Here is a 22790-nt window from a genome sequence, read left to right as displayed (position 1 = left end):
ATTTGTCTACACAGGATGTTTCCAGCAGACTCAAAGCAGCCTTGCTCTGGCTCCTGTGACTACACCTTCCAGCTACTTCAGTGTGGCACAGAGCTCCATCTAATATAATCTAGCCTACCCAGGGCTTGTTAGCTCAGGTTTGGTGATGAATTAACCACAGCCACTGGCTCACAACCAGCTCAAAGCATGAGCCAAATTTGCAACATAGCATTTAGACACAACTGACAGCGTCTCATAATGAAATTGCTAACTCACCTTATTCACCTCACTTACTTCATCTAGTGGAATAAACTAATCACCCATATTGCTACACAAAAAGCATTCATATGGAAGATTGAGGGCCCTGTTTACTCACACCTTAACTTACTGATCTTTTCCAGGTAGAAAAATCTGTGTTTAAAAAGGTCAAAACCAAAGTGAACAATTTTTGCTGACAGTGGGACCAATGGCATCCACTGCCCTTGACAGTATTTCACACAAAGCATTTCTGATACTTATGAACAACAAAATGACTGCTAACAGCTCCAGGAGGTACATTAACAGCAGGAATGATAAACCTTCAGCAGGACTCTGGCTCTCTACTAAAGATTACACTTTTTGTTCATGCATATAGGAAACTAAACCTAAAAGCACAGACAGCTCAGCCTAACACCTACACTGGAAACTTAAATCTAATGCTTTGTTTCATTTGTGCATGAATAGTGCATCCACTGCACACACACTACAGAATGACTGAAGTCCAAGTCTGTACCACAAAATCTGGCACACTAATCTCAAAATTTATTTCTACCATTTAATAGGTAAAAGCACTGCTTGGCTTTTAGGAATTGGCTCCTTTTTCAAACAAAACTGGCTACTAGAAATTAGTAGACAACAGGGTCATTAAAAAAAAAAATCAGGTGCTCATAGTCCCATCTCCTATAAAAATATGGATATGTGATTATTAATAACACAATTAATAGACTTAAGTCTATTTTGACTTTTTCCTATTGATGAGTTTTCTAATTTTAGGGAAACCCCCTAGATAATTCAAATATCTATGAAAGTTTATGAAAGTAGGAGGCCTAATGGAAAGTGAGAAACACATGGTTCACACCTAATCAAGTATCAGAAAATCTGCCCAGGAGCAAGCAAATGCAAATGGCCCAAACACAAGGCAAAAAGCATCCAGCAGAACTTTCACCTTCCCAGACACCAAAGTCAATCAGCCGTAAGACTCAAACCCACAGGAAACCAGGCTTCACCAGTTCCGGTACTCATGGAAATACCTGATTTCTATAAATGGTAACATTTTCCATATAACATCTACTGAGAGCTTCTTCAGCACATCAAACTCTGTACCCTGCAAGGCATCTCCCTGCCCTACCCTAGACAAGCTACCCAAATATTTTTCCTTCCAAATGTTATTTTCTTTAAAAATACATTAAATATTTCCTTTAAAAATCCACAGCTAGTCCTATTTATGTGACTATTTGCTGGGTGGAACAAAGTTAGATGCTAAGCTGGAAATACCGTAACAGCTGAGTATTTTAACTGGCAACACCCTTGTAATGACATGCCTGTGTGTCGTATCAGCTAGAGGCTTCACAACCTTACAAATCTGACATCTCCCATCTTGAAAGAGTCATTTAGCAGGTTTACCAGAATTTCACATGTGCATGGTCACAGACAATCTTGTATTAAAAACACCCAAGAGCATTGTATAAAGTGTATATTAGTGAGTTTGACACTTGTCACTAATGACTTCAGTACCGAACTCAGGAAGGTCAATATGCCATTCCTCCAAAACTGAATAAAACTTTTGTGCCGCACCATAATATGATTTATGATACAGTATTTTTTCTGTAAAATGAAAGTCCAAAGTCAAGGTCATATATTGCTTTTAACACTGAAATTTTATCTCTTTCCAGATAAAAATCAATAGCCTTATTACCTGTACTGTTCCATCATTATAGGTGTGCTCTATTTACACAGATTAGCAGTGTTCTACAAGGAACCTGCTCTAAATAAACATAAATTGGATAATAAGGATGCTACAATTCATTGTACATCTAACACCACTGGGCTTTGGAGATTTTTTCCCCCAAAATCTGAAAGCAAACATACGGCAGTACATACAAAGACTATATTAAACCTTTCTTATCACGGGCACCCAATGCATTTCCCAAAATTGACTGCTTAGTATTTTAAAATTTCAACTTTGCTGAGGCTTATTTTGCTGCATTTTAAAAATGTAACAAAGCAGGGGAGAGGGGAGAACTGAGAGCTATGGCTGGATTCAGTAATCCAGTAGATATCAGAGTCTTGACTAAATATACTTCTCCTGATTAAAAGCAACCCACCCATGAGAATCAAAGAGACAGAAATTTGGAGACCTGCCAGTTCATACAATAACTATGTTTATTTGTCTTAATAAATATTTAAGAAACATGACTTGTGGTATTTGATACAACTGAGACCATGGTTAAAAGGCCCCTCTCCATGACATAAGCAAATACAGCCTATCCTCTTTATTTGTCCGACTTCTTTTCGACATTCAAGGCTAATCTAGTTTTAGGTCAGGAAAGACTGCGGTCTATCATTTTAAACAAACCATTGTAGTAAAACGTGAACAGGAAATTCCTAACTACACTGTTCAAAGAACAATGATTAGAAAAACAACACAAGCTCACAAAGCACAAGAAGGGCAGTCTGGGTGAAAATAAAAAAAAGCATCATACACATACAGTCACCTTAGTCATTTTACTTTTCTCCTGCCAGCCCCCACTCCCCACCTCATCCTCCTGCCAAGGGTCCTTCAGACCTTGCCAAGGGAGAAACCTCTGGATCCTAAGGGGGAAAAGTGCAGTATATACAGCTCTGTCTGATACCTTGGAAATATCCGGCCTGCGGGAGTTAGTGCAGGCATGCCATTCATTCCACAACATATAAATGCCCTCTTTAGAGCCTCATCCAAGCAGCAGTTTCCTTTGGATTTTGAGGCACAGGTCTGCCTTGTTTTTCAGTAAGCTGCAAGCTATTTTTGCCATGAAAAAAAAACCTCAACATTTAAAAAGTGTGCCTGCCTAGCATACAGAAAGTATATAAAATGAGTAAATGTGGACTCAAGGAAAATCTCCTGTATTAGAACTCTATTCATAGCGCAGATTTCCATCTTCTAAAAGAAACAAAACCCCAAACACTTAAACCCCCAAAAGCACAACAAAATTCATGTACTTTAAATACAAGTGTAGTATCTTAAAACATTCAAAAATTCTTTAAGCAAAGTGCTCTCACAACTATTTTGAAATCATCCTTGTAAATATCTGAACAAGTGACTATCTTCACTAATGGGAAGAAAAAAAAATGTATTCCTAATTTGACTAATTCACTTTTAACATCATGTACTGACATTGTATTAAGAGCCTATTATTCTGTATAACATCTGGTTGTTTTCTTTACAGAAAACCTAGAAATATCTGGATACAAGTATTAGTGCTAAAATCTTCATCCACTTTGAAAAATAAGCTTTTGAGCACATACATTAAAAAGGCGAAAGACAGAAAAAATGAACACAGGATCTCAAAAGACTTGCATTTCAAAGAACCGTATTCAGGGACTGGAGAGTGGGGAAAAAATTTCCACAGTCAGGACACTACCCCTAGTTTTGGGGTGTTCCAAATGGAACAAGAGTTTTGGACACAGGGTAATTTGTATTTTAAATGGAACAGAAAAGCCTTTTATAAATGTTCCATAGATTCTAAATGTAAAGAAAATAAACTTACAGTTGTGATTTGAGTAAAAAATGAATATGATTTTCTTTATGAAGTCACTTCAGAAAGACTAAAACAAATATCTTAAGAACCATGTAGGCAAACAGGCATATGTGCAAAACTTCAAAAACTCCAGATGTTCACATACCAAACATAATTACCCTAAAGGAGATATTCCAGAAATTTATTACAGTATGTTTTAATGATAAAATGAGCCAGCTGTATTTTAAAACAACAAAACTTTTAAAAAATTCTGAACCCATTACATGTTAGAAGAAAAAAATTACCAATACTCCCTTTCAGATATTGTTTCCAAAAGAAACAGGTAATGGTAAAAACCTCTGTACAAGTCAGAAAACAGAAAAAGAGAGAGACTTTAATTCAAGGATCCAAACTGAGTCCCATCAATAGTAATGAAAGTGCATTATTGCCTTAAAGCTGTTTGGCAGATATTATGAGACAGAACAGAGGACACGTCTCACTCCTAGCAGGCAGATGTCCAGAGAACAAGATAGCTACATCATCACTGTAACTGAACAGAAGCACTGAACAGGCACAGACAGATCTACAAGATTACTCCCAGAAATAATTTCCCTAACACAATATTACAAGAGAGCTCACTCTACATACAAGTATTGGTATTTCAGTGGGAAAAGTTTGCACAAATGAACTACTTTCCACAATCACTGGAGCTTTATTTAGCCTATTTCCTGAATATTGTGACAAATTTTATGAACACTGGTTTGAAAAAAATATACATATATCTTCATTCATATGAATCACCTGCTGTTTTGTCTTTTACTAAGTCATAAAAAAATACTCTATAATGGCTTAGCATGAAAACAGGTTTACATCTGAGCTTTATGAAATGTTCAAGGTTTTTTTATATTTACTTCTGAGAAAACTTAAAGAGTTTTTTCTAAGTACATGACACACTCCAAGAAGACAAAAAGTTGGGATATCAAAATCTGTGCCAAACTTTCCAGAAGCCACTTCTGAAAATTAAAAATTAAGGTAGTTGATAATTTCCTAAAAGGCCTTGAATCCCTAAGAACAGATTCAGTACAAAGAGTAAGGAGGTTTTGAGTGACATTTACAGACAAGGACAGGAAACACTACTGTGACTTTTCTTTAAAAACTTAAACCAAGGAAAAAACCACCACGAAACTAATCGTGGCTCAGCAAATCTTCCACAGATCACTCCCCACAAACATTTCTCAACTTCAACCTTCCAGATGTAAAATCAGAATAGTGTTTACTAACAGAAGCACTGAGAGTATAGCCATAAACAAATATTGCAGATTATAAATTGGCTGAAATTTCAGATGATTAAATGACATGGTACAGACCGTTCACATACATTTGTGTTTGGATACTTACTCATGGACTAAAAAGACTCTTTCCTCCAAAAGCCTTCTATCATGCCCAACTGAAGAAATTTGTAACGCTTCAGCAAAACTTCATGTAAGTGCATACAGAAAACTATTAAAGAAGACAACCAGGAATTTACAAAGTAGCTTATTTTACAGTAAGAAAATAATTCCTAGAACTGGAAATACAGTATCTTCATTGCACCATCAATCCATCAGAATCCAAGAGTCAGCCTGATCATAAACCTCTTGACATTTTACTCCAAAAATAGGCTAAAGGGAAATATTTTGTTTAAACCAAAAGTTAAAGGGTTTATTTCACAATTTCTTGGGGAAAAAATTGTAGCTGTACCATATTAAAAAACAAAACAAACCCAACCAACCCATACAGAACACACAAGAAAATACCAACCTACCACTTTAATTCTGCCTAAGACAAGTATGCAGGGTTCAGCATTTAATTTTTTCCCTCAACATCATCATCATCTTCCTGAATAGAAAACATTAAGTAACACACTTCAAGAACAGTCATCATACTTCACACTGCAGATCAGTTCCAAGGAACTTAGGTGAAACTAGCCATTCACTAAGATCAAAGAAAACACTTCTTTAATTCAGTGCATTACACAGTGTTCTGAGAAATCAAGAAGTTGTTTAGCTGAATCAGTACACATGACTCAATATGCAAAGAATTATTAAATACAAACAACACAAAAGAAAGGATAAGGACAAGCTCTAGGATCTCTCCTTCTGTCACTCTACACACTCCCCTTGACTAAGGCAAAAGGCTTAAAAAAATCTTTCTTTAAGTCCTATACACATTGTAGCTGCCTTTTAGTAGTGCAGATAACTGAAGAGTTGCTTCTTTCTGCAATCCTGGCTATAAGGAAGAACATTAAAATACTAGCTCATGCATGCATTAAGCTGCATTTCCAAGGGTGGAGAACTGTGTGAAATCAAAAAAGTTTTCACAACAGATATTCTTCTTTATGACATGACATTTACTCCCAAAGTTCCCCTACAGCCAACACAAAATGATGACTAGGCAGTCCAGGTACAAAATACAGTTGATCAAAAAATACCTGACCATTTTTAATTAAAATGCTTTTGCTTTCCTTCTGAGGAAAATGGTTTTTTTTAAACCTTTGTGAAATATGGAGATTCAGTTAAAACGATGTCTTCTGCCATACAGACAAGACATAAGCATCAAAATCAAATTGCAATTAAGAAGTAGGCTACAATGGATTTTTGAAGTACTTTTAATATAAAAATTCAGCCTCCGAAGCATTATCAAATGAAAAGCCTGGAAGTTCACAGATGTAAGTCTATTGAGGCAAGGATTGTATTTGATTGCTTGAGAGGAATCTCAAAGAAAAGCAAGAAACAAGTCCATCATTTCAAAGTAGAGCATTTTTAACCATCTTTCTGCAAGCTGGTACTAGTGACCATTTTTCTAAACAAAAAATTCTGAAATTTAATTGTCCCAACTGAGCAGCTACATTAAGCACAGAAGTAGTAGTCAAATGCCCGTGCAGAGTCTTGAGCACATGGTGCTTGTTTATCACAAATCTCAGTACACCCATAACCACAAGAGCACCACTAGGCTTTCCCTTGAATAAACTACAAGCTGGCAGAAAAGCAAAAATAAGACAACTCAAACCAACACAGAGTAGCGTACACTTTTTTCAAATGCTGCGAATCAGAACACTGCATACAGTTGAAAACAAGCATATAAAAATATATAATATGAATATACATGTTTTTAACCAAATTTTGACAAACTACCTATTGCAGTTCCATCTACAACCACTTCCAATTTTTTTTTAACTATGTGAAGTAGAGGTCAGTTATGCTATCTCTAACAGACGATCATCAGGTTAACTTGTGGGACGGCTTTCTGATGGATTTCTCCTTAATTAAAAACCAAGCTATGCTAAACCACAACATCATCAATTATAGTATTAAGGGCTACTTAGACGCTACTAAAACAGACCTTTGATCCAACAGGCATGATGGTCATTAAATCAATTTTTTCTTGGGTTTTGTGGTTAGCTTATTCTGAAGTTTGGGGTTCAAGGATTTTTACCTATGTGCCTTATCATATCTTTAATACTGTGATTCTTAGTCTTATCCAAAAGATGTAATCTGGGGGAAGCAAAAGACATTGAAGTGTTGAAACAGTTATTTCAAAACACATGCACTTCTTTCTCCAGCTCCTAATTATCCCTACACTGCCCAAAAGAAAAAAAAAAAAAAAAGGTAGTGTACTTTTTATTCTGTAATTCTCTTTTAAGCACTCACAGAATTGCTGTTCAAGTCAAGTAACTTTGGACAGTATCCACCTTTGAGAAGTGGGTCACGATTTGTTTATGCTATAGAATTAGATAATTATGGAGTACTTCAGCTGCCTTCCCAAACATGGATAGGCCACTCTTTCTAAGAAAATGTTGTGCATTAAGGCTTTTTAGAAGTCTTATTTTTAGCTGTTTAAACTGCAGTCCAACATTAAATAAATCAATTTTGAAATATTAAGCATTTTCAGCTTTGATACCAAACTCTGCATTTTGCTGTAAAGAATCCTAATCACTCTCTGTGAGAAAGAGTTTCAGCCTAAGTACAATATAAGTCAAAATAGTTTCAACAAGATTCTCCATAGATATTTCATCTCAAAAATAACTCTTTCAGAACGCTATGAAAGATAGCCTTTGATTCTCTGTTGCTGGTTCAAGGGTATTGATATCACTGTACTTTATTTTTGACCCACTGCCAATTAAATATACTGAAATAGAAAAGTCTTTGAAAACAAAAATAAAAAATGTAGTTGCTTTAGGTTTTGATATTTACTAACTCAGCCCTTGATGGCAGTCAGCTCCTTCAGCCAAAGGGTGAACAGTACAGCACAGAACTGCCTCCATCCTGCAAACCACGGGGAGACCACCACGCTCATCACTAGATGCAAAAGCCTGTCCTACTCCAGCCAACACCCACAGAAAAGTAGGGAAACAAACTGAGAAACATTCCAGCTTATTTGATCATGCAACATGTACCTAGAGCAAGCCTTGCCAGGACTGGAGCTGTATTAAATGGCTGACTCGAAGGATTCAATCAGCTATTAAAAGTCACAGATCACATCTTACCAAGCTTTTAGCACATTCTCATTGTATTAAGTCCAAATTAACTTTCCTATGTGGGACAGAATCAAGAAATGATCAAGACCCTGTGGCATGGCAGAGCAAAGCCTACACCCCCATTCCTTGCTATTAATGACTAGTTAAGAACTGAAGGATTTATTCTCACGAAATAGGCTAGATTGGTATAAAGGAAAAAGAACACATCATCAAAGTCCCTGCCCCTCTCCATAAGCAGAGACAAAAATCTTGTTCATCTAATCCAAATATTACAACCTCCTCCTCTATGACCTGGCAATTTCTACCTATACACATTAACCTCCCTCAAAAAACTCCCCAGATACACTGGAATAATCTTTTGACAAGTTCTCGCTCCAAACACTGGTGACAAAACCACCTTTTAAGTCACCCAAATAGCTGTTCCATGGTTTTTCTTATTACCTTGACATGCCTTTTCACGCTCCATCCCTTCCTCAGTCACACCCTACACTTCTACACCCAACTGAGATCTTCCTTGGAGATGCTCCACTGTCAAGATACTTTCCACATCTACCTGATCTTATACTTACTTCCCTCACATACACCTCCCAAGCACACATTTGGTCTAATTTCCTCACACACCAACTTTGTTCCCTGTCACCCATGGCAACACTCACCACTGACTTCACCAAGCATTTTGTGTTTCCAAGCTGGTGATGATACCACAAGCTCAGTCCCCAAATCATTTCTACTATTTGCAGCTCTCTCGCCTCCTGATACCCACTTCGGTGCTGCTACTCGACTAAAAAACTGACTCTGACACCTATTTTTCTTCTGTTGGCCTTTAAACATCCTTAAACATCCATCTTATGTCAGAAAACTGATTCTCTCCTTTTGAAACATAACTTGATTAGATGTGTTGTTTTACTATGGGAGTATTTTAAAAATCAGTCGTCAAGGCTGCCATTCACAAAGAGGATTTACTCAAAGAAGGTTTTAAACTGACTCATCACTTTTCCCTAATCCAATTCCTTATTGAATCAAGCTTAATTGACATAAACCACTCAAATACCCATCTGCCCCAAAGGTTAAGTTGAGCGTAGGGAACTCAACCAGCTGAACACTACCCTTCCCCAAAAAAAGGAGACATGAAATACTGCATAGGGTTGGGGTTTTTTCTCATTTTCTTATTGCAAGGTCAGATAAGCAAGGGTACCAGTGCAAGAGAGGGGTGAGACCATGTGGTTTGGCAGGGAGGACATTACTGGTTTTGGCAGCAGCGAATTATTAGCTCAAGAGCACTGTATTGCCAAACCTTGCTGAGCGTGCTCCCTGCCCTGCCACAGCAGGCAACGAGGTAGGAAAAATACCTAGAGCGTGTTTTCTTTAGCTTGCTTTTTTCAACCAGAAACAAGCTGAAGATTACTTAAAAGCTGTAATACTGGCTGACTTTGCTGGTGAATGTGAACTGTCACATCCTGCAGCAGACACGATATTCAGGAAGTTCAATTTTTAACTGTAGGCAGAAAAGTATTAGTTTACTTTTTTCAACAATGTATCAACGAAATACTTCTGTTTGGCTTCACATACAACTTTACAAAGCTCTACCTTCCAAGAAACAACACAAAATTATAAACCAACATTACATTTAACAGGCATGTCTGTGAAGCTTGTTAACAGGGCTCTACTATAGATAAGTTTCTAGGGTTTTTTATTGCCTACGAGTCATTTGTTCTTATGTTTACACAGTGTTGTCACTATATTTATATTTGCTAAAAACATGAAGTTGTTATCTCTCAAACTAATCACTAGAATCCAAGCCTGAATAGGAATATTTCCCCAAATAATAGAACTTGAATCCCAGCCCTAGACTTCTGACATTTCAAATCTTGCATTCTCACATGTGCAGATCCTGAAAAGCAGAGATTTCCCTCCCCATAACCCTTTAGAAAATACACTAATGCAAACACCCATTTTCTTTTCACACTGCCTGGTGCTGTTTAATTACAATAAATACAACCACTGTGTCTATACCAACTCAGATACACACTAATTTATATATATAAAAATAGCAAGGTACCTTCTCTGACAGTTTCAAGCACAGACAAGTTCCAACAAATCAGGGTTTCTCAGCTTGCAAGACCCAACGCAGATATGAATCAATACCATGTCACAGCACCCTTCAAGAAACAGCTCTCGTAACACGTGCCATCACACTGCTGTAACACACTCAAGTCACAACTGCTAATTTAGTCCTTTCTAGCATGCACACAAATACAGTAAAGCAGGTGTCTACAATACATATCTAATTGCTGAAAATACTTCCATTAAGAGGTAAAAACTACACACACACAAAAAAAAACCCCTTCACCTTTAACGAAATGTTAAGAAGCTTAACAGTGGTGGCTTTGTTGCTAATGAGGTTTCTGTGGCTCAAAAGATGTTTTGATGCTTTAGCACACATGCATTAGGTCCTGAAATTTTATGCTGCCTAAGCCAGATTTTCAAAGGATATGTATTTTAATTAGTAAAAACCAGTTAAATAAACCATAAATCACTATTATTGTACTATAAGGAAAACCTTTCATCTTAGAAAGAATCAGTGGATGCCTTCCACCTCTACACTTCAAGACACTGAAAAACTACTAAAAACATTTCTAATACTCAATGACTGGAGATGTAGCACTCATTTATAACAATGCTGAATTACAAGAAAACATTAATGCTCACTTCATACAGGCACTGCTTTTCCCCCAGCAATATAAATCTGAAAAGAAATTAAGTTACTTTTTAAAACATTTAAATCAGAGAGGTGAGATCAAGGCAGCAAAGGGGGGAAACCAGTAATTTAGCAGTATTTACCATGAATCAGCTAATTAACATTGTAACGTGTTAACACCTAATCAGAATCTACCAATCAAACAAAAGACTCAGCTTGAAGATCATACCTAATACCAAGTAACATTAACCTAGGATGCTTCTGTCTTCACTCATTTTTAATCAAAAACATTTTCTTGGAATTCACATACAATATGAAGTTAAATATCGGTCTGAAGACCTACCAGACAGGATGAAAAAAAAAAATGAATGTACCTCCCTCATGAAAGGCAGAGAAGTAGATCTATCATGGCATATATGTATGTGTGAAGCTTTCAAAACAAGTGTCAGCTACAGCATGCCCTTAAAAATATTACTTAGTTATTCTGAGCAAGAACTAAAGTACAAATATGTGCAGATTGCCCAGAGAGGCCTAGGGCACTGCAGTCCTTTCTCAACACCATTTGCTGCAGCATGTATTCCCAGTCACATGCCAGGAGAGCAGTCACATAGCTGCACGGCTTTCCCATCCACACCATGGCTGCATCCAGGCTTGACATTTGCACAGAAAATCCAAAACATCTGGATCTCAAGTACTGTTTTATATGCAATGCTTTTAATTCCACTGTATTCCCAACCTGAGGTAATCAAACAGTGCAACAGCAGTGACCTAGATGCCTGAAGTAATGGGGATATGATGCAAGCCACTGCATCTGGGAGAGGACCAGTGCTGCACCTTCTCCGAGTGTCCGCCATAGACCTGGAGACCTCTGGAGTCCCTATCCACGGCTGGCGACCCTCAGGAGGGGCTGTAGAGCCACCTCGCAAACACCCACAGTCCCAGGAGCAATGACAGGCCCAAATGCAAGCGACTATATCCAGGCCTGCACACTGAAGATGAAGAGCTAGAGAGGGATCTCCTGTACGGGTTCAGAAGAGTCAATTCCAGCACGGGCTCTAGTGACAAAAGACATTAACAAGAGCGGGTCCAGGGGTTTTATAGGGGTGCAACGAACCAATCAGGTTTGGGCAAAGGGGAGGGGACAGTACAAACGGACCAACCAGAGACAAGGTGGGAGGGAGCAGTGCAGGGGGACCAATGGGGTATCGAACACCAGAGAACTTTCTAGAACTTACAGATATTCAACAGCGTGATGCGTATTCAAGAGGTCATACACAAAATGGGGCGGGGAAATGATGAACCAATTGCAACTAAGTAGTTAACACAAGGGTCTGTGGGTGCTCACCCTAACCATCAAGGGAGATATCAAACCCCTGAGCCAGCCCACCATGAGTTTAATGCTGCAGCTCAGCCCTGTGGTTCACCAACAACTCGGGCAGCAGCAGCCACCACCACAACAGGGATAAATAGGATTTCTTCCTGGGTGCATCAAGAGAAACAACCAAATAGAGCAACTCTCCACTTTCTAATGAAAGGATGGCTGCTCTGCCAGTCCTTATGAGATATACTTAGCTATATGTATTTTATATACAGGTCAAATGATACATCATGCAATGGAGACAGTAAAAATTGATGGTCATAAACAATGAGACTTCAAATGATAGCCGACTTAAATCAGGCAAAACTTAGGTAATTTCATCTAGAGAGTTAAAGGAGTGGAAAAACTACGCTGACATCTAATATCTACTACTATTAAAAACATACCATATTTCTGGTTTCAACTTCTGACTATCAGATGCTATTACAAATCTACCAAAACAAAGAGTTCTGAAGTCTCTGCTATCATCTCTTTTTATGAACGGTACTCAAATCACTTCTTAAACACCTCTTCAACTGAATAAATTCAACTCTTTTCCTCTCATGGGAGAACATATTTTTCAGATCCAAATTCATTCAATAATTCTTTTTTTTTCCTTTACAAGCTTCTTCATCTCTTGCAAGCTTGGTAACAACAGCCTAAAAAGCCAATTTATAAAATCACAGCCAAATTACTATTTCAACAGTTCTGCTCCACTTTAAACATTTTCAAAGCATCACTTCCAGAAATAAATTTTTGTACCTTACAGGTTTCATTTTATGTTTTATATTAACAATCTGCATCACAGTCAAATACAGAGTATGACTTAAATTTGTCCAGTCATTGAAATATTTTCTGAGGGAAGACTGAAGTAACGATCAGCAATCACTTTGTTTTCTTCCCATTCCACAAATGGCATTAGCTCAAAACAAAACTATGAGTTGACAGAGTTGAACATCAAAATACAACAAACAGGAAGTAGACAAGAAAAGTCTGAAAACATATACAAAATTGAAGAAAATGTTCAAAAATGGCAGTGATACTAACTATACTTTTGCCTTCATCTTTCTGATGTTTTGGAATAGAAGTATTTGAATTCTAATAATTAATGTCACTAATTGCAACTCTCAGTGTACGGGTTTAAGGCAAACCCTGAAAAATGCTATTTTTGAAAAAAAATTAATGCTTAGGATTGTCTTTGGATTGCTGAATACTGCCAACTGTACAGATAAATTCCAATACTCTAGGAAATAGTCTCTTGCCTTGACAATGAGGCCACTGACTTTCTGACCTTATCACGTGGCGGCATGTCAAAAGATCCTTTGCCTCACTAAAGGCCCATCTTCCAATTTGGGCAAAACCTTCAGAAGTAATTCTCATCAGCTCTCCCATCTGCCCTCAGAGTTGCTCCTCTACATGTATCAAATAAGGCAAGAAAATATATGAGAAAATTTGTCACTAAAAATGCTCTTTTCATACAAAACAAGCAGTAGTTAAGTGACTTTAAGTCTGGAATTTTCTAGATTTGAATATCTGACATGAATATGCTTTTTATTTAGGCTTCTTACTTACAATTTCTTACCCCTTTATAAAGCCAGTCTGGGGAAAGAGAAATCACATTATGCAGCATCACACCAGCATGTGTTTGAACACCTTGCTGTGCCACTTGCCATAGCAGAGGAAACAACAGTAGTAGTGGACTTTGTCTCACCCAACAGAAGAAGTCAAGTAATTGGATAATACAGATACTTGCTAAAATCAAATGATGACAATAGAGTCCTGAAACAGTTCAGCAAAAAGCTGAACTTCTGCACTTTCCTGCCCAGTACACATTTAAAACATTTCTGCTCTGCACTAACAACAGATACCTGCTCCTAGCAACTTTGCCAAACTGACTCCTTGTTTTAAGCCCATTAGCCTTTCCTGCTGATTTCCAGTCTCTACAATTCTGACTTTTCAGTAATCTCCTTGTCCAGCACATATTACATTTCTTGACCCCCATACTCACATCTCACACATAGCTCTTATATTTCACCCTCCAACCATCTTCCCTTCTTCACCTAGACTTTGCATGCTGCCCCTCGTGGTATTTTCTCACCCTGAAGATTCCTCATCCAAACGCAGTGTTCTTTCTTTCCCCTCAGGGTTCCCTGTACAGCCAAGAAAAGAGCTGACACCCTCACACCCTGAACCCTCACCAGACCAGTTTCTCCTTACCTGTTTTTCCCTGCTCTACTGGTTTTCAGTCCAGTTCCCCTACTTTTTCCTTCCCAGACTTCAGGTGCCATCCACCTTCTCCCTACCTCTAGCTCCTGATTGCTTTGCTTTCAAAACCTACCAAATTTCCCCCCCTTGTCTGTCAAATTCCAGGGCCAACCCCATTTGATCTCATACTCGTTGTTCCAACCCACCTCTTCTACAAGGCCAGGGTTTTTCTCCTGTGCTCACATTATTCAGCTATTAGGCCTCAGAATTAAGATGTTAATGAGGACACAGGACAGAAAAACTCCCCAGTACCAGCAGTCCAAGTTGCAGGAAGTTACACACAGCTGCTAAAACCTAGGTCTTTACCAAGCCCACACTGATTTTTTAATTCCTCCCCAACTGGTCCAAATGGATGATTTCTCCATGCAAAAACACTCCTACACCTTACAAGTTTAAAATCCTCACTCCAACATGATTCAAATCTTTAAACCACCAAGACAACTCACATTAAGAAGCTGAAAGACACCCTCTTCCCTAGAGTTATTCCAAAAAACCAACACTGTATTTTAAGTGAAGTTTCCACATACAGCAAATCTAGCAAGACTCATGAGCTTGGAAAGTTTTTGCCAAACTCCAAGAGTTTTTTGTCTAAGCGCTAATCACTTGAAAACAGTCTTGTAACAAACAGCAACAGTAATAAGATCTCTGGTGCCACACAGATCATCAATATCAACCACAAACATAGTTGGTCTTCTATAAATTCATTTACAATCCCGTTATTGAACAGAATCTCAATGTAGCAAGTACTGTGCAAACACAAGATTAAAAGGCAGTTCCCTGCCTTGAAGAATTTATGATCTATTAAGATAAAAGACGACTACTACCACGAGATGAAAACATGCACTGAATGGCTCCCTTCTGAGATCCACAGGATCTGCTCGACAACCCTCTGCAATCTATCCATTAAACAGAATCCATACAGAGCAACACAGTATCTTCCTGAACCTAACGACTGATTTGATACTAAAGATAACATCCTTCTCAAATCTGCTCATTTTATCACTCTTGTACCTTTTTTCTCACCACAGAAAATCGTAAGGTATCCACTTGTGTCCTTTTTCCCTTCTCAGTCTTTACTATTCTGACTTGTCTCCCTTACTCTCATCATCTTCTCTTTTCCAAACTTCAAAATCCTTTATAGAGCACTTCTCCAATTAGCATTTCTTTGTCTTTTTTGCTTCAGTGGGAAAAACACTGGGGGAAGGGAGCGAAATTTGTTTTGTTTTGTGGTGGGATTTTTAATTGAATAATTATTTCAAATCAAATTCACTAACCAAACTATCCAAAAGGCTCCGAAATCTCAGGGGGAATCCTGAAAAGAAAAAAAACAAACTACTGAGTGCCAGCTAAATAGAAAGAGGAGCCTGTGGGGATGCCTAGAGACTACTACCCATAGGAAAGCTTAGAGGTGCTGATTCTCAGAGCCCTTGATCAAGTGCAGCACGGCCTGAGGTCTCATAGCTTTGTGCAGTTCCTCCTGGGTAGAAATAAAAATAACCGAAACACAGAAATGGGGGGCTGAACTCTGTCACTCTATGCCTAACTCATAATCCTGAGGTACATATGCCACAAGTAGGTTATTCTGCCCTCCACTTAAACCACTTTTTGCAAAAATACAGCTTCAATACCACTTCACTGCTGCTCTCACCTTTCTTTCCCAAACTTTCTCAGAAAACAACTACCCTGATCCTTTCCTACTTTGCTGCTGCCCATGAGAATCTGAATAGCTGCAATGAAACCCAAAAAGACTGGTCACTTTGCGACATGCAAAACCCAGACATCTCGCTAAAATAATAAGAGTGGTCTATTCTCAACCAGAGATTAACTCTGCAGTCACAGAACCAGCTCCTGCTACTTGAATTCTGTACAAACTACTGATAACATGCTTGTGAAAACATCTCTTTTCTACCTGCCCCAATGTAAATGTCTCAATCTCTGCTCTACAGCCTGTTCTTACCCAATGTGAAAAACAGATCCAAGTTTAAACCTTGGAGTGAAATATTTAGACAAAACTTCAAGCAACGTGTGGCATTTCAATTATTTCTTCCAAACACTGAGCCATAATTTTAGCAATACTATGTAAGTTGAACAGTAACTCAATTTTAACACTGTAGTAAATGACTAAATCTTTTCTGTTATTTTCTGTATGGAAGATATTGCAGAAGACAAAACCGCATACTCTCTGATACTTAATGGAAAGGATGAGATGCAGGGAAGCAACAAACATCGGTTACCTTTACAACACGGTATTAAAAGGAACCTAACAACGTGTACATGCATTTCAATGTAGAAAAATATGTACTATCTAAAGCATATTAACAAATATTTAACATCTCAGCAAAAAAAATACGTGTATGCATAAGTACATCCAAATAATGAGACAAAACATCTTGATCTGGTAGGTAAATATTTAGGCCATTTAAACAATTATGCATTGTCGTGCAAAACGACAGGAATCTCTCAAATTACTACAGTCTTTAACCCAGACTGTGCTTAAATGTTTCTGTGGCCTGCTTAACATTCCAGGCATACTTCTGGCAAGGTAGCTCTGGCTGAGGTTCAAACTGTCCTTGTCCAACTTTCACTTACTATAAAAACATTTTTTAATATAGAAAAGCATACACAGAGACATATGTTTCTTATTTCGCAGACACCTAAAATACTGACACTTGTGTTCACTAACCCCGCGTGGAAATTTTTAGGCGACCACTTTGAAGCGAGGTCGTCTTTTACTGGGCAGCACCCGCAACAGAGCCCACGCTTCCACCAGATTTCAGCTACGACGCTTAAATATTGCTTATAACGTATTTCTGCTAAAAGCCGTAAGACCTGTCCGTATTTATTCACCCTAAATGAGAAGAAAAGGCCTAATTCGGTCTCCCCACGCACCGCCGGGCCGTGCAGACGCTGCTTGGACACCACGCAGCTGCAGATTTTTGCTGCTAATTTGCAGCAGACCGCGTATTTGTCAAATTAAGTGCAGGAATTTCCCGGTTTGCTTACCTCCACGCAGCGTTATCTTTTATGAGGAGGTAATCTACCAAATTACTCCAGCATGCCTCCAGCCTGCTGCTGCCAATTAGTTCAGCCCGGCTAATAAATCAGGATGGCCAAGCCGCTCGGTTACAGCGAGGCTGCTCCGGTACGCGAAGAGTACAAACACAGGCAGTGTCACCGCTCCTGCCTCTCCATGTCCCCCCGCACTGAGACAACGCTTAGTCCGAGCACCCACCATAGGGAAGTGGGGGGGGGGGGGGGGGGGAAGCCTCAGTTCTTTTTTTCTGGATCAGAGTTAACATTTAACACTGCCGACAAACCCACCAGCAGCACGGGTAGGGGCTCTACGCCCATGATGGGCCGCGGAGAGCCGGTGTGACAGAGCCCCCCCCCGGGGTGCCCCGCCGGCAGCGGCACCGCCGGCCCCGCCGCCCACACCCTGCCGGCGGCCGCGGACGAGGGAAGGAAAATGTCGCCGACGGGCCCGGCCCCGGGTGAACCGGGCTCGGGCCCTCTTTACCCCCGGATCTCACTCGTACCTGTCCCGGGGGTCTATCCACGAGGTCTGCCGGGTGTTGTGGTCGATGTAAAAGACTCGCCCGTCGAAGTCCCTCGCTTCCTCCCAGCCGGCGGGCAGCGGCAGCTCCGAGCTCTCCCGGCCCCGCTGCCCGCCCGCCGCCGGCCCGCCGCCCTGTCCCGCCGCCGCTTGCCGCCGCCGCCGCCCGCCGCTCAACCACGGCATGGCCGCTCCGCCGCCGGGCCGCCGCCGCCCTGCTCCGGCCGAAAGCCGCTCCCCGCCCGCCGCCGGGGCAGCTCCAGTCCCGCCCGGGCCGCGGCCGCCCGCCGCCTCCTCCTCCTCTTCCTCCTCCAGCACTAACAGGCGGCCCCGCAGGGAGCGGGACTCAGGCGGCTCCGGCTGCACCGCGCCGAGCTCATCCTCCCCCGCGCCAGCCCCGCTCCAAGCCGGGACTAGCCCCGCCGCGCTTCCTAACCCCGCCCGGGACCTGCCCCGCGCCGCCGCGGCTCCCAGCCCCCGATCCCGGCCCGAGTGCCCCCGCCCCGCCGCTCAGCAGCGCCCCGCCGCCGCCGCCTCCCGCCCGGCGCCTGCCCCGGCCATCTTCCCTCCCTCCGCCCCGCCCGGCTGTTCCCACGCCGGGGCCGTGGAGCCCTCCCGCCGCGGCCCGCTCGGTGGGGCACGAGGGAAGCAGCGGGGCCCGGCCCGGCCGCACCCCGCGCCGCGGAAACCGGGCCCAGACCCAGACACGTCGGCTCTGGGAGAGGGCGGCTGCCTTCCGCCCCGGGCCCGGGCCGGGGGAAGGAGGCTGAGGCCTCGCCGGGGCCCGTCCTGTCCTGCCTCGGGGCCTGTGCTCTGCTATGGCCCGTTGGGGACGGAGGGGGATGAAGGAAAAGGGGAGCCATGCCTGGCCCTCGCTGTGTCATCCATTTTCTGGTGCCCGCCAGAAATGCCTCGGAGGTGCTGAGCAATCTCGATGTGCACAGGGACATGGGAAAGGGATGGGGGTCCACTGCAGAGGCTCAAAAGATATTGGAGGAGAGGTCCCGGAGACCACACGAGTCACGGAGATGATGCTGTATCCATGGTTGGATAATGGAGGATGGAAAATTATACATCTGGTTTGCTTGACATCTCAACCTGGTCCCTTAACCCCGTTCTGTAGAGCAGAAAGCAGCTGTGTCTGATTTGATCCGAGCCCGCTGGAGCGCACAACACAGAGTTCTGGCTACCATCTAGAACTAAATTCCACAAAACTTTGTTAGAACAGGGTTAAAAGTTGGCATGTGGGACTCTGTGCCTTGGCAGGATGCTGCCTTTAGCAAACCTTTAAAAATCTGGACATAAAGAGTTAAGGTAATGCAGGCTAAGCTTCTGGAAACTAGGAAAGGGGTTAACAATATATTCTCAAACAACCTTAACTCAGCCCCTTGAAACTGGCAATACCCTGCCAGGGATTATATTGCAATTCCAATTATGTTTCACTTGCATTCATTGTTTTAAGTTAAATCTCTACGAACATTAATTGCTGCAGTGTGGTTATAAGTGCAGGAAATTAGAGGACTTCTGCTCCTGAGTTCTTCGGTCTTTCTCTCCCACCCTACCCCACCTCTCCAGAAAACACTGCTTATCCCAGAGCAGTGCATCAGAGAGGCAGCATAGATAATAGAATAGATTTGACTTTCTACTTATGTTTTGTAGGTTATTTCAACAGTAGTAAACTGTAGTTTTCTTACCGGGGTTACTGTCAGATGTGAGGTGCAATAGAGTAATAAGTGGGTCTAGTGATGAATGCAAAGCAATGTAGGAAGCTCTGAGGGCAAAGGTGAAGTAGATTAAAAATGTGGTAATGGTGTAAAATTTAGCAAATGCAAGGCGATAGATGTGATCTTCAAAAGCAGAACAGCTTATGTTTGGATCAGCTCATCTCAACAGTTTGCTTCAGCAAACACTTGTCAGGCTGTCTCATGTGGTCCCAAGAGTTCAGCAGTATCTCCAGGAGCAAGGTGCTGTTTCTGTGCTACAGATGTTTTTGAAGAGTATTTCAAAGCAGGCACAGTTAAGGCACAGTACAAACTATTTTTTGGTGGTTGCAGCTTCTATTTTTTTAAGTATGTCTCCCAGATTTTCAGAAGTTTTGTTTAGAAGAGGTAGGCATTCTAAATGGCCCATGTCTATATTAACCTTTTGGGACATTGGATATTTTTTTGTTTCAGAAAAAGCTCAAACAGCTGTCCACTGTGCACCACAGTTTGACTTTCCCTTCATTGCTTTGAATGCCTTCGCAGCAATTACCTTAGCACAGTAGCTGCACAGCTCAGCACCATTCCAAGACACTGGACTAGTTCATAGTACCTGGAAGCAGTACAGCCAGGTTGCTATAATAGTCCACCAAGACTAATGAGCCCTGCTGAGGATATGTGCAGCACTGCCCTCCAACATGGGCTGGTTCTTCCTCATCACTCCCCAGAGTCCCAAAAGAGGATCAAGCTTCAGTGAAAAACCTGTAGATGGAAGTTGCAGAAACAGTGTGGGACTGAGCATGGAAGCAGCAAAAAAGGAGTTAGGGAGCTCAACAGCAGTGAGCAAGAGGGAAACTGGCAGGATTGAGTGTGGAACATTTCCTTCAGGTCATAGCCCTTCAACTAAATTCCTGTCTTTACTTTGGCAAATTGCTACAGGTTAGAGCCAGAAAAGGACTTGGCTGGGCTGCGGTTTCTCAGGCAGAATTATGATGCACATGTTCCATGTAAAACATGATCTGTATATCCAGTGTGTCCTGGATCTCATGGATTCATTGTAAAAGCTGTTGAAGATGCATATGCTACTATGTAAAGCACACGTCCACGATTTTCAGGTACATTGTAGCTGCTTCTGCAACTGACAGGTTGCATCTTCCTAAACCTTGAGCAAGATTCCGCCTGGGCAGAGTTTTCAGGCTAAATATGAGAACATGTCCTAAAAAAACCTTAGATTTAAAATTATCCTAGACTTCAGGTCTAACTTTTAGGCTGTCTGTATCTAGAAAAATCATTAGCTTCAGATAGGAGCTGAAGTTTCTTAAACACTCATGAATAAAAGTGTTGAAAAACCTGATTCCATGAGTCCAGCCAACTGTGCACAGGGCTGCCTACGGGAACCAGTAGGATATGATAGGGCTAGCACTTGCCTCACCAGAACTGAAACTCCCACTGTCTGCAGCACAGCCATGCCAAGGTGCTAGGCAGGAACTCAATTATTTTCCAGGCCAGAACAGCACCCTTCCTCGGATGTTACCTCATCCTTCTGCCCGTTCCTTGTGAGGAAATGAACAAGCATTCAGGAGCCAAGGATTATTTTTGAACAACATTAAAAGTCAAGAAGAGAAGAACCTGAAAAGGTCACTGTAGTTTTCATGCCAAAGTACTAATTTGTAATGCATTTTGTCCTGTCCAATGAAACCCTCCCAGGCCTGCATGGCTGCTCCCTCCTTTTTATTTTCCTACCTCTTTAATGTCTGTCGTATGTCCAGAGGGTAAAAGGAAAAAGAGGGACAGAGAACCTGGTGCAACATAGCATATCTTTGATTTGGGTTGCAGAAAGAAACACTCTGCCACGGAACAATGACCTGCATAGTATGGAACATGTAAAATTTTGATTTAAAACAGATAGAAGTCCACCACAGGAAATTAAATGCTTGCTGGAAATATTTTAATCAATCTGCATAAATGACAATAAATCGTATTTCCTATAAAGCGATAGCTACATAAATTTACATCAGTCCCTTGTCTCACTTATATCTTCTCCATGTATACATAATACACAGCTCAGTTCTCATGTATTTCACACACCTTCATTCCACACCTGTTCTCCTTTCCTTCCACTTTTTTCCACCCACAAACATTGCTCACACATTTACTCATTCCTTAGGCACACCTATACCCATTAACTCAAAATTACATAAGAAGCTTTTCTTCATGTGCCCTTCCTTGCCATATTCAGTGTTTGTAATCACGGGTTCTACCTACACATCTCTGTTATACATGCTCTTATACGCATGTCTTGATTGATATGACAACATTTTCCACAGAAAATGTAAGTAACGTTTCCCACTGTAGGTTAGATAACAAGTTCTTGTTTTCTTGCTGTCTACAGCAAAAGTCATTAATTCTGAATAAAAATCACAACCTCATTGTGGCAGTCCACATCTTTCTCACAATTACTGGAAAATGGCAGCTCATCAGAACTGATCTCATTGTGTATAACAACAACTCGATCCCCATCTTCTAATTGTGAACACTTATTTGCAATTTATTTCCTATTTCCCAGATATTCCAACCTCTGTAGGACCTTTGTACTGTCTTGACACCTAACTAAAAATTGTCACTTCTCTCTGATCACAGATGTCATCTGAAACAGCAGAGCAAAGTCTCCATCATCATTGTCCTTATGGCCATCTATCACACTCATCTTGCAAGCTGGGGCTTGCTGCTCTTCCCATATCCAACAGAATAAAATCATAAGAGACAGGGACATAATTTCTCATTAGCTGTGTTCCTTTGGGTCATTTCTGTTCCCCACACATTCACATGTATGCAAAAATATTAATATAAATATAAATGCAAAGATAGATTAAAGATAGAGAGGACATAGAAATATGTACACACATACACATGTACACAAATACACAGAAAGATATGTTGTAAGGCCCATCTCTCCAGAGCAAACAA

At 40.9% G+C, this 22790-nt stretch overlaps 1 protein-coding gene across 3 annotated transcripts in view; it reads right to left on the bottom strand.

Annotated features, from left to right (window-relative positions):
* WWC3 (WWC family member 3) overlaps positions 1-18254 on the bottom strand; it is a 100498-nt gene extending 82244 nt beyond the window's left edge. For all 3 annotated transcript variants that reach the window (XM_032100619.1, XM_032100620.1, XM_032100621.1), the window contains exon 1: positions 18107-18254. The gene's annotated coding sequence lies outside the window, so the exon portion shown is untranslated. The remainder of the gene's footprint in view (positions 1-18106) is intronic.
* Between the last annotated feature and the right edge of the window lie 4536 nt (positions 18255-22790).

Source organism: Corvus moneduloides, chromosome 2, assembly GCF_009650955.1.
Source record: "Corvus moneduloides isolate bCorMon1 chromosome 2, bCorMon1.pri, whole genome shotgun sequence".
NCBI classification, from domain to species: Eukaryota; Metazoa; Chordata; class Aves; order Passeriformes; family Corvidae; genus Corvus; species Corvus moneduloides.
Note: the sequence above shows the minus strand (reverse complement) of the source record. Positions and strands in the feature narration are given on the sequence as shown.